The sequence below is a fragment of the Pipra filicauda genome, unplaced genomic scaffold (genome assembly GCF_003945595.2).
Source record: "Pipra filicauda isolate LSUMZ 115617 unplaced genomic scaffold, ASM394559v2 scaffold2_size9829703_pilon, whole genome shotgun sequence".
Lineage (NCBI taxonomy): Eukaryota > Metazoa > Chordata > Aves > Passeriformes > Pipridae > Pipra > Pipra filicauda.
The window spans coordinates 2,221,254-2,238,590 of record NW_024104421.1 but is presented as its reverse complement, the minus strand read 5'-3'; the positions used below and the strand labels follow the sequence as shown (position 1 = coordinate 2,238,590).

Below are 17,337 nucleotides of genomic sequence, written 5' to 3'. Positions count from 1 at the left end.
GGTACCTGACCCTTGTAAGATTCTCATAATTCCTCTATTCTGTGGGTTTTAACTTCTTTTGATATGCAGGCCCATACAAAATTTTAGGGGGTAGTTGGAGTCTAGTTTAATCTGCTGAGGCAGATTACACATGCTCTCATGAGCTCTGCTACTCCTAGTTGCCTTTCTGGGATCCCTCAGAAGCAGCCTGCAGACTTACAGAATTAATTGTTTGGCTCACAATTAGAGATTTTGTTTAAAGAATAGATATTTTCTCTTCTCCTTTCTCTTTTTTTTTTTTATACAATAAACCTTTTTTCTTTCTTTTATACATAATACTAAGTACATACATAGACTAGATTACCCTGCTCTCTAAGAAAGAATAGTTCTGTTTGCCTTCAGATAGGAAGGCAGCATGGGAACGTACGCAGGAACTATGGAAGTAAAAGCACTTCTGAGGTGCTTTTTGTCCTTTGGTTTTTTTGCAAAGGGTATTAAAGTAAAAAAGGAAATATGTGGACTCGAATAAAACTTTTTAGTTTCTCACCAGCTCTTTTCCTGCTTCCAACAGACAGGAAGCCAAGTCAAACATTACAGCTCATGTCTCTTCCCCTCCCGTATGACAGCTCTGCAGCAGTTTATTTGGGCACTCCTGCTTTTCAGCCTAACATGGTATTTATTGTTTATGTTCAGAAATAGCAAAGGAGACCTGAAAATCTTTACTTACAGACAGAAATTGATGTTTTTAAAAATAAAATTTCCTAGAGAAGCCACAGTACAACAATGGGTTATACTGCAGAATGTGATTCTAACTTTATTGGGACAACTGTCTCAGAAGACTCAGTATACATGAAGCTGTTTTTCTAACTGGCTTATGGTGATGCCATGCCCATATCAGTACTGCTCACTAAGCTGGATGGAACTGCTTTCCTTATTTTTAATCTTAACTTCACTGTTGTGAAGCTGGAAACATGCTCCAGGCTTGTGCCTCAGGGAAACCACTGCATTACTGCACAGTCTAAGTCATGGTTTGGGTTGGAAGGGACCTTAAAGATCATCTAGTTCCAACTCCCTTGCCATGGGCAGGGACACTTTCCAATACATCAGGTTGCTCAGAGCCTGGCCTTGAACACTGTCAGGGATGGGGCATCCACTACTTCTCTGGGCAACATGCTCCAGTGCCTCGAAACCATCACAGGGGAGAATTTCTTCCCAATATGCCATCTAAACCTGCCTCTTACAGTTTGAAGCCATCCCCCTTGTCTTATCACTACATGCTGTTGTAATAAGTCCCTCTCCAGCTCTTGTGACCCTGTTACATACTGAAAGCCTGTGTCTCCTCTTCTGTTATCAAGAAGAATATTATAATGAACTCCAACAAAACACCTCTAACACTGAAGGAGTAGTTTCAGTGTGTCTGTGTAACATAAGCACAATAAAATACCAACAGCCTAAAGTCACACGCCTCATTAGTTAGCACAACCTCCCAAGCTGAATGCTATTCTCTTACATTCCCCCCACCTCTTGCACCCCACTCTACCACCTCTACAGCAGTGCTTTGGGTCACTGAGACTTCTTCAGAAAGAATAGTAGAAGTTATATGACCTAAATTAAGCAGAGTCACAACTTAGGTCTCTGAGTCCACAGTCCACTACTGATATATCCAGATGTAAGGACAGCATAGGAATCATTTCTTACTCTTCCTTCTCCTGTACCTTATCACCAGAGGAGTAAGGCAGCACCGGTTCTGTGCTGCTCAGGGAGATCCCAAAATTAAAACTCAAACTATTGTAATTCTAAGAACTTACTGCTTTGTGTTCAAGGTTGGCCAAGCCAGGAGACAGACCTGCAGACAGCAGGTCATTTCAGACAGCACATCCCAAGTGACACGTTAGCACAGCAGCTCTGCCGACATCCCGTTCCACACAGGCTGGGAAGTCAGTTATGCCCACAGGTCAAACACCAAGGCTTCAGTCACCGCGGTAAGTCACTCCCTAGAACTCTGCAATCCTGATGTAAACACCCATAGGCCTTGGAACCCGCCAGCAACACGTCAGAGAACATGGAAATTACAGGAGGAAAGCAAGGGCAGGCAAGAATTATTTGCCAGGTTTCCAGGGTATTCGTGCGCCTTGCCGGCTGTTCTGCAAGTCTGCAGTATCCTGCATGTTTTGTCTCGAGGCAGCTGATTGCTGACTCAGAAGCTCTGTGAATTCCTTGGCTGCAGTGTTGGGCGAGGAAGACAAAGCCCGTGGAAAAACGCATGCAAGAACAGCGTTCATGTTGCTATTTACAATAATAGCATGAGGTTGTCACTGACTCACGGCTGAAAGTACGCTCAGGATCTCCAGCACTCGCCCAGGACAAAACAAACCAATGAAAAACAGAGACGCAGGTAATGAATAATTCCAGGTGGTGGTTCCTCCCCACAGTCACCACGGATGCAGGAATATGAATATTTTACCAAGTGCGTACACGGGAAAGAGAGCCCAGTGCCCTACTTCTGCTGAAAGATAAGAGAGAAGAGAGATTCTGCAGAAGCTACACATCATGAATTTGGTTGTACAAACTGAAGTTCTGCAGCAAGTGTTGCAAATGCAGGGCTCGCATGTTCCAGGCAAATAAACACACCCATTATAGGAGTCACCACCACCCCTTTTCCATCCTAATTTTGTTAGAAGTGCTCATTCAAACAGTGACTTGAGCCTGGAAAAAAATAAAGTATTATGGGAATGTATTTTTCAGCAATCTTCTCCTTTTTTTTTTTTTTTTTCCCCATCAGAAACTATTGAGTTAATTCAATCTACATTCATGGCTTGTTCTGTCTAGCCTAAAACAGGAGTGAATAAAACATTTGCCAAAGTAGCTGCCCAGCTGCACTTCAGAATGCTGAGTTTCTCCGAGCACAATGTAAATCCTTTCTTACATTTGGGTTATTTCACAGCCTGGCAAGCACCACAGATGCACCCTTGGCAGACACATCTCTGAGAAGTCAGAGATCAAGAAGGCGTTAGTAGTACCATACAGAATCTGAAAGCGAGTTTGGTCCATTTATCATAAAACTACTTAGAGCTCCAACAGCCCCAATTTCCATTGATTTCATCCTTTCCCTAAAACTCCCAGTTTCCCAGCAACATTCCCTATGCCCTTGTCTCCCTTTCATGGCCCCTCAGTTTCTGCCTAAGTGAGACTCAGTAACATGCTCTGGAGACTGGAGATTACTGCAGTACCCAGGAGGCCAGGACACACTTGCAACTTGGCTAGCAAAAGCCTAAGAACAGATTATTGTTAAGCTCATGCTGCAGACAGTGGGGACACCTATTTTTGTCTCTCTCCTCCACCCAGCCTCCAGTTTTCTTGTTGGAAAGCAATTACCTTTGAGACTTTTATTCCTTGGCAAATCTGGATGAAATTGTTCAAAAGTTATTAAGGATGAACTGAAAAGCAGATGGACAAACAGCTCAATCCCGTAAGCCTGCCTTCTTTAGGAAACAACACTAAAAAAATCTATTCCAGCAAATGAAAGAGCTCTGTTTTCATTTCCAAGATTTAATTTATTTTACTTTCAGCTAAAAGGAGTAGACTTTGCTACAATATGTTCCTGACTTTTTAAGTGATCACAGGTATCAAGAAGTGCAGCTTTAGGGCAGTGGTAAGACTGTGGAACAGATGGCAAAAAGAAGACAATTTTGACAAGAAAAGTTAAAGCCAAAACTGGCAACTATTTTAGCTCTATATTATGCAGACAGAGAATGGGAAAGCAGGAGGACAAAGGCGTGGTTGCCATTGTTTACAGCTTCCCTTTTACACCAGATGGAAAAGGGGCATGTCAGCACTGTCCACAGTATGCTTTAAGATGGTATTTGGATCTGCTCCTGTTCATAAAAATCAAGACTCAAGCAAATATGCTGTCAAAAAGATGTTTGTGTTTGAAAACATTTATCGAACCTAATTTGGGGGCCTTCTGCCCACTACATGGGAGTGAGTCTTTTGGGTCTCCACCCTTCCTGTCCACCCTCTTTCCCAAGCTAGGCCAGAAGTGGGAAAAGAGGAACCAAATATGAACTTGGTTGAAACTACAAGAACCTGTTCTTAGCACATACACAAATAGTTCATAGAATTCTCATGTCATGAAAAACTCAACCGAGTAATGATTTGAAAAGAAATGCAAATTATATCCAAGAACATGGAAACATACAAATACAGAAGCAGTTACTGAAAATATTTTGGTTCCCAAACTCATATCAAGGTACAGAAGCAAAATGTGTACATTGCTTGTTACTAACCATTTCTTATGTGCCACAACGTGACTACTGAAAGCATTTGACCTACAAAATACAACCTTTTATCTACATGAATTCAAAAAACATACTTTGCTGCTGCTCTGTCATACACAACTCTTTGATCACAGCAGTCCCTACACTGAATGAACACTAAAATAAAGAAAAAGATCAAGAAACAGATCATCTTTCTTCTCTGGATGGAAAAAAAAAAAGGAAATTATACCAAGGAAGAGGTATCTCCTCCCTTATAGGATGATAAGGGAATAACAGTAGGCAATGTGGATGAGTGTCAAATTGTAAGACAAGCTTCAAGAAGAATGAATAGTTTAAATGCCTGACACTGCCACGTACTAGGTAGATCTCTCACAGCACAGATCTTGACATTGGGTGACCAGTGCAGTGATTCCTCCTCATCCAGCATCAACTCACCAGTTGTGTTTGGGAAGCTGGGGACATTCTTTCTGCCTTTGAACTGTCACTGTGAAGGACCACATGAGCAGCAAAAGAAAATTTATTTCTCAAAGTAAACACACTTTTATTCCAATGTTAAAAAGTACTACATCCCACTAGAATCAAAACTCTCATGGCAAACTTTTTGGAGAGTGGCCATTAATGCAGCAAGACATGTGAGCAACACTTCTTTTACTGGCCTCCCCAAATCGGACGACATATGGCAGCAAAGGCTCTGCTTGTCACCTGGATGGTGAAAACCATCTCCCACAAATCCTCCTGAGAAAACACAAGTCCCCAGACCATAAATCCATCTGCTTCAGTCTAGAGAGCCCTCAGCCTACAAGCATCTCCACAAAGACCACACCTGGGGGCAGTCAGAGCAGGGGCATTTCTGATGAGCCACACATACTCCACTTCTGAGGTGAGGGAAGGTGACTTCACTACCAGCTGAAACATGTGAAGGCTTCTCACTCCACCATTCAAAGGAGCAAGAGGTTTGGATGTCATTCCCTCATTTGAAGTGCTTTGAAACTGTTCCTGATGCTACATATCGACATAGAAATCTGTCCTAAAGTTAGTTCCCACCCAGTTTTACAAGCTGGACTTCCCCAGAATTCTGCAAATGCTGTCTAATAACCCAAGGAAGGCTCTTATATATAAAAAAAGGCTCTAAGAAATGCCTGGAATGACACTTTAACAAAACTTTATGACTTCAAATGGGGACAAAACAAATCAGTCACCTTAGCATAGCCAGACATAGCAGCTTTTGACATTATATAGAAGATGGATCCATTCATTTTCCCAAGCCAACATACTACATATACCCCAAGAAAGATCAGTTTTCAGGAAGGATTTAATGAACATTAGAACAACACTGTTCTGCCCCAATTAGAAATTCTGAGCAGAAAGAAGACTACAAACACACTATAATGACCCCTGCAGCCCAGTGAGCCAAGTCCACTGAGGTCTCACATCCTAGCAGCACACTGATCACCCCAAGCCATTCCATGGCACAGGGAGAAAATAGAGCCTGTATTTGTATTTAGGAAAAAAAAAATCTCATAAAAGAAATTCTCTAAGGAAACGCACACAAACACATTTGTAAAAATTTACGTAAGTGAAGGCTTCTATCTGTCAGAACCTGGTACCAAAACACAGACTGCAATAATCACAAAAGTTATCACAAAGCAAGAGAGATAATCAGCAGGAACAAAGAGACAAATAGAACCATTTAACCTGCAAGTGACAGAAGGAAAAAAATTACCATTCTTTAATGAGCACGTCAAAAGGTTCAGGAGATCTGAAAAATTAAAATGTCTAGCACCTAATGTAGTATGTGCTTGCTTTCTACTTTGTGCACTTGTCTCCACTTACATGCTTCAGTTCTCCTTTTTATTACCTAATTCTCCCTTACACAGGTCAAAATTACTAGTCACTTAGAATCACAGGGTCCAGACCAGGCTGAATGTACCAAAGCCACCCTCATTTGGGTCAGGAGAAACATCTTAGCACCTCAGAAGCAAGTTCAAAGACTGGTCATTTGTGCCAGCATTTATTTTAATCACAGCAGATGGTTGCCTGGACATTAAACTTCAAGGCTCACTCCTCAGTGGTTTGGCAAATCTAGACTCTCACAAAACAAAGAACAAATATTCCAGTTAAAGACATTAAAAAATGAACATGGGAAAGCAAGTTTTATTTGTGCTGCTTCCAACTCTCAACTGTTATGGGTGTGCAAAAGAGGCAGGCACTTCCTCAAAGGAAGTGGTGGAGGACAAGGGAGTTAGAAAACAGGATTAAAATATTCCTAATTCCACCCTTCACATACAGTCAACTAGGCATGGTATCACAAATCGAGTACACTGCACAGAGCAGTTCAAACAAATTATTTAATGGATGTGTAACCTTTTTCTGTAGAGGAAGGCTGAATATAGAAAGCAGGGAACTTCAAAATTTTGGAATGCTTTTCCTAATACAGGTCTTGCAAGAATCTTTTGGGAACCAAGAAAGCTAAGTCAACAGACATTTAAATAAAAGAGCTATAAAGATCTCTCCAACCCACAAACCACTTTATTTTGAGACTGCTATACTCTAAAAGCAAAACAGATCCCAAGCTTTATTCTAGGACAAGTCCAGGAAGGACTTGAGACCATGCTACAACCCATGGGTGTAACCTTAGCTGTTATAATTACCAGGTAAATACACAGGCAGAGCTCAAAAAAAAACCTAAAAAAAATTGGACCTAAAACCCAGACCTCCAAAACTGCCACCTCATTTTCCTTAACAAGAAAAATCCAACCAGGAACAGCCTCCTAAAGACTCGTGTGCAGATGAGGACCAGCACCTTACTCAGCACCAGCCTCTTGTCCCTGTACTCTACCCCTCCTCTCCATCCCAGCTATCCTGTGCATGGTCAGCAGACCCAGGCTCCACCAGCAGGCCGACTCCCTCAAGCTTCACTGCTGCCAGAGAAAATCCCATTGTGTGTTTATAACCACTCATGGGTGTACCCTGTTTGAGTGTAGCTCAAACCACTCCCCCAGCCTTCCTTTCTCCTTCAAAGTCATGCATGAAAACGTGTGCTGTGCAGTCTCTCTGTACATCTAAAATCAGAAATAGCAACGACAACGAACTCGATCCAGGTTAGATCAGGCTGTTTCTTGATGATCCACAGGCAGTGCTGTCCTCCCACATTAGTCACTATGTTAGAGCATAATATAGAATTAAGCAGTTTAATTTCACTTTTCAGAGGTAGAGAATTACACACCTCAGCCAGAGCACTACTGCCTGAACAGAGTCTGAACAGGGCACAAAGCAGGATTTGAAAGGAACCTGAAGGAGACTAGTTTCCATCATGGTTTGAATTATCTTTTTTTGTCACATTCACTACGGAGTTACACCTAGTTTTCATGGTAGAACTTATTTGTTACACTGGTAAGTTCTGGGGCTTCTAGACAACACCAAAAATACTGAATGTGTTCAACAGACACAATGCTAAATCCAAATTTGTTAGATCACAGATAGAAAACACACATATTAACATACACACAATAATCCTATAACTTTTATTTCATAAATTAGATAATTTAGTTGAGGTCTATTCCACAGGTCCCACAAACCTCCTCTATAACCTCTCCCAGGGTGCATTCCTGTGGACATGACTTTATTCTCAGATGGAAAAAAAAAATCTCTATCCTAGTCTTTCCTCAAAGCAATCTCTTATACTGTACTTGCATTTTGGAGTTCTTAATTTGACAGTATCTTAAACTTAGTTTAGTATTAACCCTCAATAAATTTACTCATGTAAATCTTTCCTCTTTTCAAGATAAGAATACCCACCCTTTGCACTCTGGCAGGTTCCACGATCCTCAGGTAAGAAAGCAAAGCAAAATCCAACCCTTAGCAACTAACAACTAACATTGTCAAATGACAACTGATCAAATCTAGCAGCTTAATGAAAATTCATCTCTGTTACACAATCTGGTGTGTCTAATGCTTCCCATCGCTCATTTTCCTTACAGGTACAAGGAAAGCTTTTACCTGGAGACAGGAACGTATTGTAAGCAAATAACCTGTCCAACATTTTGGTTCAGTTTTGACAAACTGACAGAATACGGAGGTTACATTTTCTCACGCTATAAATTGTATCAAAGCCTTGAAAAATAATCCAGTTTGTAGGTAGAGGATAGTGGAACCAAAACTCATAACATTGAACTTTCAGCTCTGGATATCAGTTAATATCAATTGCACATATTGTTACATAGGTTAAAAATAGTAACCAGGATGCACCTTCCCTGCTTGGCTGGACATTTGACTCTCAATAAATGCTGAAGAAGTTTCAATTGGCCAGACAGCAATCCCCTGAACCCACAGGAGATGCCTCTCTCAGCAAAGACCATGCCAAGCTCAGTGCCTCGAGCAAAAATCTGTTAGGAAATCAGTTAGAGGAAAGAGGTGGAGGTGGGTTTGTGATTTACTCTCCCCTCCCTGAGGCTTTGGCAAGCAGCTTCTGAAATAAGATGGCAGTCATCATCATCACTTCCAGAGGCACACGTCACTAGTCTGCTCAAATACAGCTGCACTGGTGGGGACATGAAAAGACTTGGTACGAATTAGTCATATTTAATCCAACCTAAGTGTAAGGATGACATTCAGCAGAATTTGTTCCTAGGAGCAAGGACACATAAAAGCTTCTCTCTTTGTCTTTCATCCTCAAGGACTTTTCTGTCTAGTCTTTTTAATTCCATCCTCCTTTGGATAAGGGCCATTCCTCTGCAAGGATATCTGGGGGTCTGAGGCAGATATTCTCAAGCTGAATCTCAGAGCTATCCGGCATAGAAAGCTGCTCTGTGAGGGGGCACGAGCATCCCCTTTGCTTAAGGCAGGTCTGAGAGCCCTCCCCAAGGGACTTACAAACCCCTTTTGTGCAAGAGACTGTGTGCAACTCCTTAACAGGCAAAGTTCTCAGTGAGCACAGAGTGGTTCCACAGGCCCGATGCACTGCTTTGCTACTTGTGCTGCTCACAGGTTGGGATTTGTCTCATAGGGCATTCCAGCATTTCCACTGGCAGATGATTCAGTTCTGGACCTTGGCCTCAAACTGAATAAACTCCATAATCTCTTATTTCAGAACACCATCCTCCATCTGGTGTTTGAGCATTAGCCAGAAGTGCTTTTAATGCAGCAAGAAGGGTTACCTGTGACTTTCTCAGGGACAACACCAACAGGCTGCTGCTGGCTTATCCAGAGGCAGGTAATTTTGGGATCAGACTGACAAGCTCTCCTTCAGAAATAAAATACTGAAACTAAGAATTCATTTCTTCAGCTTCATTCAGTTGCTGCTTTCAGGCTCAGTCAGCCAGAATGGACTGGTAGCAGGGCACAGCTCTGTAAAGTGGGAATTGCCAAGAGTGGTGGCAGAACCGTAGCACGACAGTAGCTGCTTTCCTGGAAATCCATATGGTGCTCCTGTGCATCAGACCACAGTGTTAACTGCACAGAACATCCTGGGGCCTTCAACATCTGAAAACTACCTTCCATCCAGCTGCTCACTGGTAAATAATTTCGCACAAACTAGTGGTAAATACATGAATGCCAACAGAAGCAAATGCTGCTGTTAAAAAGACTTGGTTTTCACAAATTTGAGGATTGAGAAATGTAAAGAACTTGTTTCTGATTACAGTGAAAGCTACCAGTAAAATCCATGTGTCTACTCTCTCCATTCCTCTGTCCTTTCCCATACACACCCCCCAGAAATTCTCACAAGTAGCCTTTTCTCCATGGACCCAGAAAGATACGATCATTGAATCACAGAATCAACCGGGTTGGAAAAGACTTCCGAGATCATCAAGTCCAACCCTAACTAACTAACTAACTGTAATGAAAAATTTCCTATTCCATGGGTCAGTCTAGAAAACTCTTTGACACTTGCATCTTCAAATACATGGGAGGGGCCACAATTAATAAGTAATGTTTGCTTTTAACCTTTTATTTCTGTAACATCTGTTTATTTTCTAGAATAGAATAGATTATTTCAGTTGGAAGAGCCCTACAATGATCATCTGGTCCAATTGCCTGGCTGACCAAAAATTAAAGCATGTTGTTAAGGTCATTGCCATTCTGAAAGTTCATTTCCCTTCCCTGGCTGACACCACCAACTGGGCATGCAACTTCTGCAGGAACTTCTGAATTATGTTGTGTAATTATAGGGAATAACTTGGACATACTTATTTGGAAGACCAAGAGGCAGACAGAAGGATCTGAGGCTGATAGAACCAGGCAATTTCCTAGCCTTACTACAGTGGCAACTGAGATTAATAATGCTCTATGTTCCATCCCTGTTATCACCTCAGATGTTTCTTCCTGAGCCAGTGGCTTTTATGATCAATAGCTTTCTTTTAATTTCCAGGCCAAGTTTACACCTCTCTGTTCCTGTAATGATGCTGACCTATGCATTAGCTTTTCCTCCCTTCCCACATATATTTATAGACAATGCCACATCCCCTCTTGATCTTCGTTATGCTAAGGTCAAATCAAGCTCTCCTGGACTAAGAGAGGCTCTCTTTTCCTAGGCTTCCCAAGGAAAAGAACTGCATATTGCTGGGTATGGGGTGGGGGGTTGGGTTTTGAAGGCTGGGAAGGTCATGTCAAGGTACTCACTGGTCACAGGGATCACCATTTCTCCTCTCTTGTTCTTTTCCAAATGAAAGGACATCAGACTGTCTCATTCTTTTTTTTACAATATTGAAATTCACTTCACATGTATCCTATAAATTCTAGTTCTTTCTCTAGAATATCAGTGTAAAGGCAGAGTTGGTCTCAAAGGAGCAGCATCACACTCCTGACCCTTCAAGAGCAAGAACAAGAACCTTTCCCTCCAAAACTAGTTCCTTCATCTTTTAAACACAATTTGGTACTTTCTGTTCCCAAGGAAGATGCTCAGAAGTGCAGTACTCATCTCAAATCTCAGCCTCACTCATTTTCCCAATTGAACAGCACCAGTAATAAGTAGCCTTTTACATATATGTGATGCAAGTATGATGAATTCAGTAAATATATGATCTCCAATATAGAGCTATTAATTCTTCACACTTCTCTGCATTCATTAGCAGAGAAGTGTCTCGTGTTTATATCTGAATGGATTTCTTCGGGGTACAGTAGATTCTCTGCTTCCTTGCAGAGAATCAAAAAATCCTACGTGGGAAACAGACTGCCCTCAAGCACTAGAGCAACAGAAGTAGGATGAGACAGAGTGCTAAGGTTATCAGAAACCCATCTGATCTGGTTGTGAAAGAAACAAATATCACAGTTTGAATGCAGCAGTATCTCCAGAAAAGAGCAATATTAATGTCACTGGCCTGGAGACAGATAGAGCTTCATGTGGAAGCTTCCCTTGGGCTGTTGGGCCAGTAAAACTAACAAAGAACTTGCGATCACCCTTTCCCACCTCCCCTGCTTCTAACCCATTTTAGTCAACACGATAAATAGAACACCTCTGGCAGTGGATGAAAAAGGGCGTTGGGTTTTGAAATGAGGGAAATGGGGCTGTATAGCACTCCCCAAAAAGAAGACCCTGAGGCAATTAAATGCTAAGTTTATTAAGAGAATACAGTTCTCTGAGACTGAAAAGGAACAGACCACATCCAAAGACTTACCTCCAAACTCGTCCAGTGCTTTGGTATTACTGTACAGATGCAGACATGGCAATATATGCACAACTGATGTGCCAAGTCAGAGTCACATGCTCTTAACTATGTTTACAAACATGTATGCAAAGCAAAACAGCTTCACTGAGGATTCATAATGCTGCACGGAATTACCAGCTTTCAAGGCCTTTTGCTGCATAAAGATTAATTTCTGTGAAACCAGCTGATACTGTAGCCATTTCTGTAACCCTCTGTCCTCTCACTGACACATGTTGTGAGGGGTGGGAAGAAGTGTGAGGGAGGTGACTCGCGTCATTTGAAACTCCATTTCCTTGGCAGGATGGGTGAAATTTCGCTTCTTCCTCTATTTTAAAGAATTACAGCCTTGAAAGCTGAAGGTGGCAACAGACTTCCAGAATTTTGCCTGTGTTCATAGGGCTGACAGAAACAGTGCTGCTAACAGAACAGTAGTCTGGAAAGGCAGGAAAGAAGTTCATCTAATTTCAAGGAAACTGTGTTTTTGGTAGTGCACCAAGGTACAGAAGCAGCATAATAAAAGCTGCTGGTACACTACTGCATGTTGTTTACTTTGGAAAATGAAATTTGAATGTTGTATTCCCCCAAAGGTGTAGCTATGCTATGGGAAGAAACACTTCAGGCAATTTATGCCACATCTGTGTCCCCACAGCTAATAAAGGCATGTGAGATGACTACAAGTTATATGAGCATAATCAGTTCACCAAATTACATAAGGGAATTTAAGAGATAAGTACTTTCTAGTGCTCTGAGCACATATTTTACTGCCCAGGAGTCCATTATCCTGAAAGAAGAAAAAATATTTTGTGTCTTTGAATTGCTCTTAAAAATATCTCAAATACCCCAACACTGTGGTTGATTCAGGATTGCTCTAATCTGATACTGAACAAGGTTGGCTCTCCCTTTTCCACATATGCTACGCAACAGTAACTTCACTTTCATTAGTCCCCTGCCTAACTCCTCAGATCTGGCAGTAATACAGCCATTAAGCAGATCAGCAGGGTCTCAAGTTTAACAGAAAGATCAGTACTTAGACATGTCTATGACTTCAGTCCAAAGTTGCTGGTACATTTCTAAGCAGCCATAGATTAAGATGTGGTAATATCTTCGAGAAACAGAACAAAGCAGCAAGTTCACAGTATCCAGCTGTAATGAAATGTCCCTGACAAGCATAATACAGTATTGTTCACTGGCTACAAGGGCTGGTCCCTTCTCTAGTTTCCAAGTGCCCCTATGCCCATCATAATTCTTAGTTTTGGAGAAAACAGTCTGCCAGTGTTTTGCATTGCAGGTCTCAGAGCTCATCTCTGTATAGGCTGCAGGAGTAACCTTAAGGTTACACAACATTTAGGTACTTCAGTAACTCACAAGACACACAGGAGAGAACACCAGTGGTACCCACACACTTCTTCACGGACTCAGAGCACTTCCAGCCTCTGTATGTCTGGATCTAAGCATTAGACTCCCATGTTCCTCCACTCCAGGGGACATGGCAGTTCACTCGTAGCTATTTTATTAGTTATACCACATGCTACATTAACATGAGCTTATGTAAGCAAATTTATAGCCAGGCAACACCTAATCAAAACGGCCAACAAGATGGGTACCTTGCTATTAAATGCTGCTTTCCCTGGAAGAATTGAAAGCAGCGTAGGGAACCTGTGAGAGAAGCTTACAACACTGCAACAGCCAGCTGCAGCAAGGCAAATGTGGATGCAAAACACTTGCAAACAAACAATCCATTACCAAAGGTGGGTTTGATTTCCACCTAGCAGCTGAACATCACGCACACAACCTGCGCCCACATCTATTTCAGTCCTACCTCAGGTCAGCCTAAAAGGTGTTGGGTGTGACCTCCACAGACACACCATGCTGCAAGGACAAATGACCAACTGAAGTGAAGAAGATCAGCTTTCCTTTCACAGAAAGGCAAAGATGCTTTGTGACTGGAGTGTCCAGGCTTCACTCTCTCAGCCACCTTTTCTACAGACAGGATGCAGCATAGAAGCTTCCAGCCTGCTCCCTTTCTGGCTTCCTTCACTGAACACAAGTAGTTAAAATCCATTCGTGGAAAAACAGCATGTGAATGCAAAGGAAAACTAGTCTGTCCCATCTAGGCTACACTCAACAACAAGAGTTAGTGCTAAGGTGAGCCTGCTAGGATTAAATTGAAGGGCTGCCATGCCATTAGCTTTCATCAGATCATTATTTGGCTACAGAAGAAGTAAGATCATTTCTGAGGAAAGACATACATGTTTCCTTTTCTCAGTTAGGAAACTTGATTTGGCTGTTGATTAGGGAAATCCACCAATCTACCTTGTTTAAAACTCTAATTTGAGGAGTGGGCCAAACTAAGAAATTGAGAGTCACAATACCACAGAATAATTAAGGCTGGAAAAGACCTCTGGAGATTGCTTAGTTTGATCCTACTGCTCAAAGCAGAGTCAGCTAGAACAGGTTACTCAGGACTGTGCCCAGTCAGGTTTTGAGTATCTCCAAGGATGGAGTCACAAGGGATGCTTTAAACCTAACGTAATATCTCTTGCAACAGACAGACCTGCATATATAACTTCCAGGCAAATTAATTTTTATGTAACCAAGCAATGCAAGAGAGGATAGATACCCAAGTCCCAGCACACATCACCCTAAAAGGTAAAGTCAAGAGAGCCAAAAGCAGCAAGTCACTTTTTCCCCTATATTCGTGAAACTCATAAGATCCTCAGATTTCCTCCTTACCCTGAAACAAACTGAAGTGTTTATTCCCAGGCCTCATGGAACATTAAACAAAAGAAAGCTTAACCCATGCAGATAACACATGAAACTTCTCTAGTAGATGGCACTGTAGCTGTGAATCCCATTTTACATTCTACTTTCTAAACAAGGGCAATACCTAAGCCCAAGGGTTCAAATAATCTGTCTCTTCTCTCCTTGAAAATAGTTCTTACTGGTCAAGTTTGGTGACATCTGAATTTGCAGTAAACAAGCACTGGTAGAATCATAAAAATAACACTGAAGAGAACCTCCAGAAGTGATTGAGTGTCGCATTGGTCCAGATGTTGACCCAGAACATGTGAGTTTCTTACAAGGTGCCTTACGGAAGTGCCACCTAATGACATCAAAAAAGATATTCACACCTAATAGTAAAATAAATAAATAAATAAAATCCATGTTATATTTTCTGAGGGCAGAGTGCAATTCCTGGCAGTGGGGCCACAAAGGAATAGTTTTCCAGTTGGCAACCAAACCACAACGTTTTAAATAGATAGTTCAAAGCAGAGATTATTCTCTTATCCTGTATTGTCACTGTTACAAGGCTGTGAGGAAAGGTAACGCTGATGTACAGAGAAGAATCAAAAATTTACCACTTGAATTTTAAGTTATCTGCCTTTGCCTTTAAAAACCACATTTTGGATGACTTGCAACATGCCAGCATGATTTAAAACAGTAGATATCTGTAGAATCCAAAGACTCCTGGTTCAGTTTTGGTGCAATCAAGAGGCTTTAGTTCTTGCAGGATTGCCATTTTAATTCTGACATATGAAGAACTCAATAAAATAAGGTTCACCTCTGGGACGAGAAGCTGTTTCTAGTGTCAGTTTATGGTAGTTACTTACAAGTACTTGGAAAAGCAAGTGATCCTGCAAGAAAAAGAAAAAAGTCAGTTATGGGGGAAGACAGGTTAAGAAACCAGCAGAGCAGATTGAACCTACAAAGACTTAGAAAAAGGCCTTGTTTAGTGGAATTCTATTACACACATGGATGTGGGACTGAAGAACCTCTAGCAGGTCAGTCCTCTTATGCCCAGGGTCTGTCTTCCTTTCCTCATCCCCTAACAGGAGGGTCTGGAGACAGGATTTGAAAAGATTATCAGGTCAAAGCTGGGAGTATGTTCCTGCCAAGCAGTCTAAAAGTGAAGTTAATCATCTCAGTACCTATAAAGGGGTAAGGCCTAGGAAAGATTGAGCATTGCTTTCATTAACTGGCCTGAAACTAATTGCAAGCCCTGCAAATCCAACACTGAGGTCCTCCAGTCACAAGTTTAGACTAAAAAGAACTTTTGTTAACCAAAAAAAAAAAAAGTATGTATGAGTATTTAGAAAACAACTATCGCCACTCAAATCCTCTGGCAACCAGGGAAAGTAGCACTAAGCCTTTTACAGGGAAAAAACCTTCAGTCTAGACTTAGAAAGGGCTTAGTCTAGACATGAATACCACAAGCACTGAAAATGAGAAACCTCTTCTACTGTCCTTAGTGCACAGCATCAGTGCCTCCCTTCTCACAGCAGGCAGCCCAGGTAGGGATGCAAGGCTAAAATTCAGCTACAACATTGCCATACACTGTTACAGTGCAGAATTGTTCATAAACTTGGGAATTTATGCTGAAACTTGGCAGAAAATATCCAAAACAACAACTTCTAGCCAATACTTGAATCAAGTCTTTAGCCTAAAGAGGTCAACTACTTATTGCAGAAGTATTCACTGAGTTTCTTCTGCTTTTGATACCTGTATTTGCATCCTTCCCTTTGCATAAAAAGAAAAGTCAGAGACCCTGTTTTTAAAATCAAGCTTGTTTTCATTTAAAGAGAGAAATCTGCACAAGTGCAGTTTTGAAATTACTGAGTATTCCAGATTTTATGTGACCTAACCTGGCTCCTCCAGTAGTAAATAAAAAGCACATCCCAAGGAGACATAATACAAATTATTACACTCTCCTGCTCCTACAATCCTTAAAATTCAATTCTTCAAGGCCCATTTCAAACACCAACCTTTGAACAGGGCATTAAGGTTTTGGCAGGAATAAAAGTGCCTAATTTTAAAACTTGCTTCCTTAACATTGCTAAGTTCAAATAAATTAATTACTTAAATGCTTCCTTGAGCTCTCTAGTTCACTGTTTAATGAAAGAAAAGGCAGTGTAGGTTTGTTTAGACTATATTAAAAACACTAAAAAATTAACTGAAAGAGTTAAACATATCTTGGCATACCTAATAATAATTGTGATATGATGTTCTGAGATAATGCAACCGAAGTGGTTTTAGTTGCTTTGAGGTCTGAATCTGCCACAAACAGAATGAGCAGGAAAAGCCACAGTTGGTGGTTTTTTTCCTCTCTTTCTTTAGATGCAGTGAAGAGACCCTTCAAGAAGGGTCTCCTTGCAATACTATCTTTCCATTTCAAATTGCCAAGAACAATATAGGGAACAGTTCCTAAGACAGAGAAATCTTCCAAAATCTGCTGCTTGCTTTGTAAGCTTCTGAGACTATTTCAGTCACCAATAATTGCTCTGGAATGGCACTAGAGATTCCAGAGGGAAAGCTCTGTTATCCATCACCAGCAAGTGAGCTACGCTGAACTCTGTAAATGTATCTCGGAAGAATTAAATGTTATGCTTTTCCTACATTTATAGTGCTGTGAGAACAAAGAACACAATCTCTTAAGCTTT

General features: G+C 41.3%; 1 protein-coding gene across 15 annotated transcripts in view; it reads right to left on the bottom strand.

Moving 5' to 3' along the window:
• The window catches only part of MICAL3 (microtubule associated monooxygenase, calponin and LIM domain containing 3), a 167,394-nt gene that overhangs the window by 109,710 nt on the left and 40,347 nt on the right, over positions 1-17,337 (bottom strand). The window lies entirely within an intron of this gene.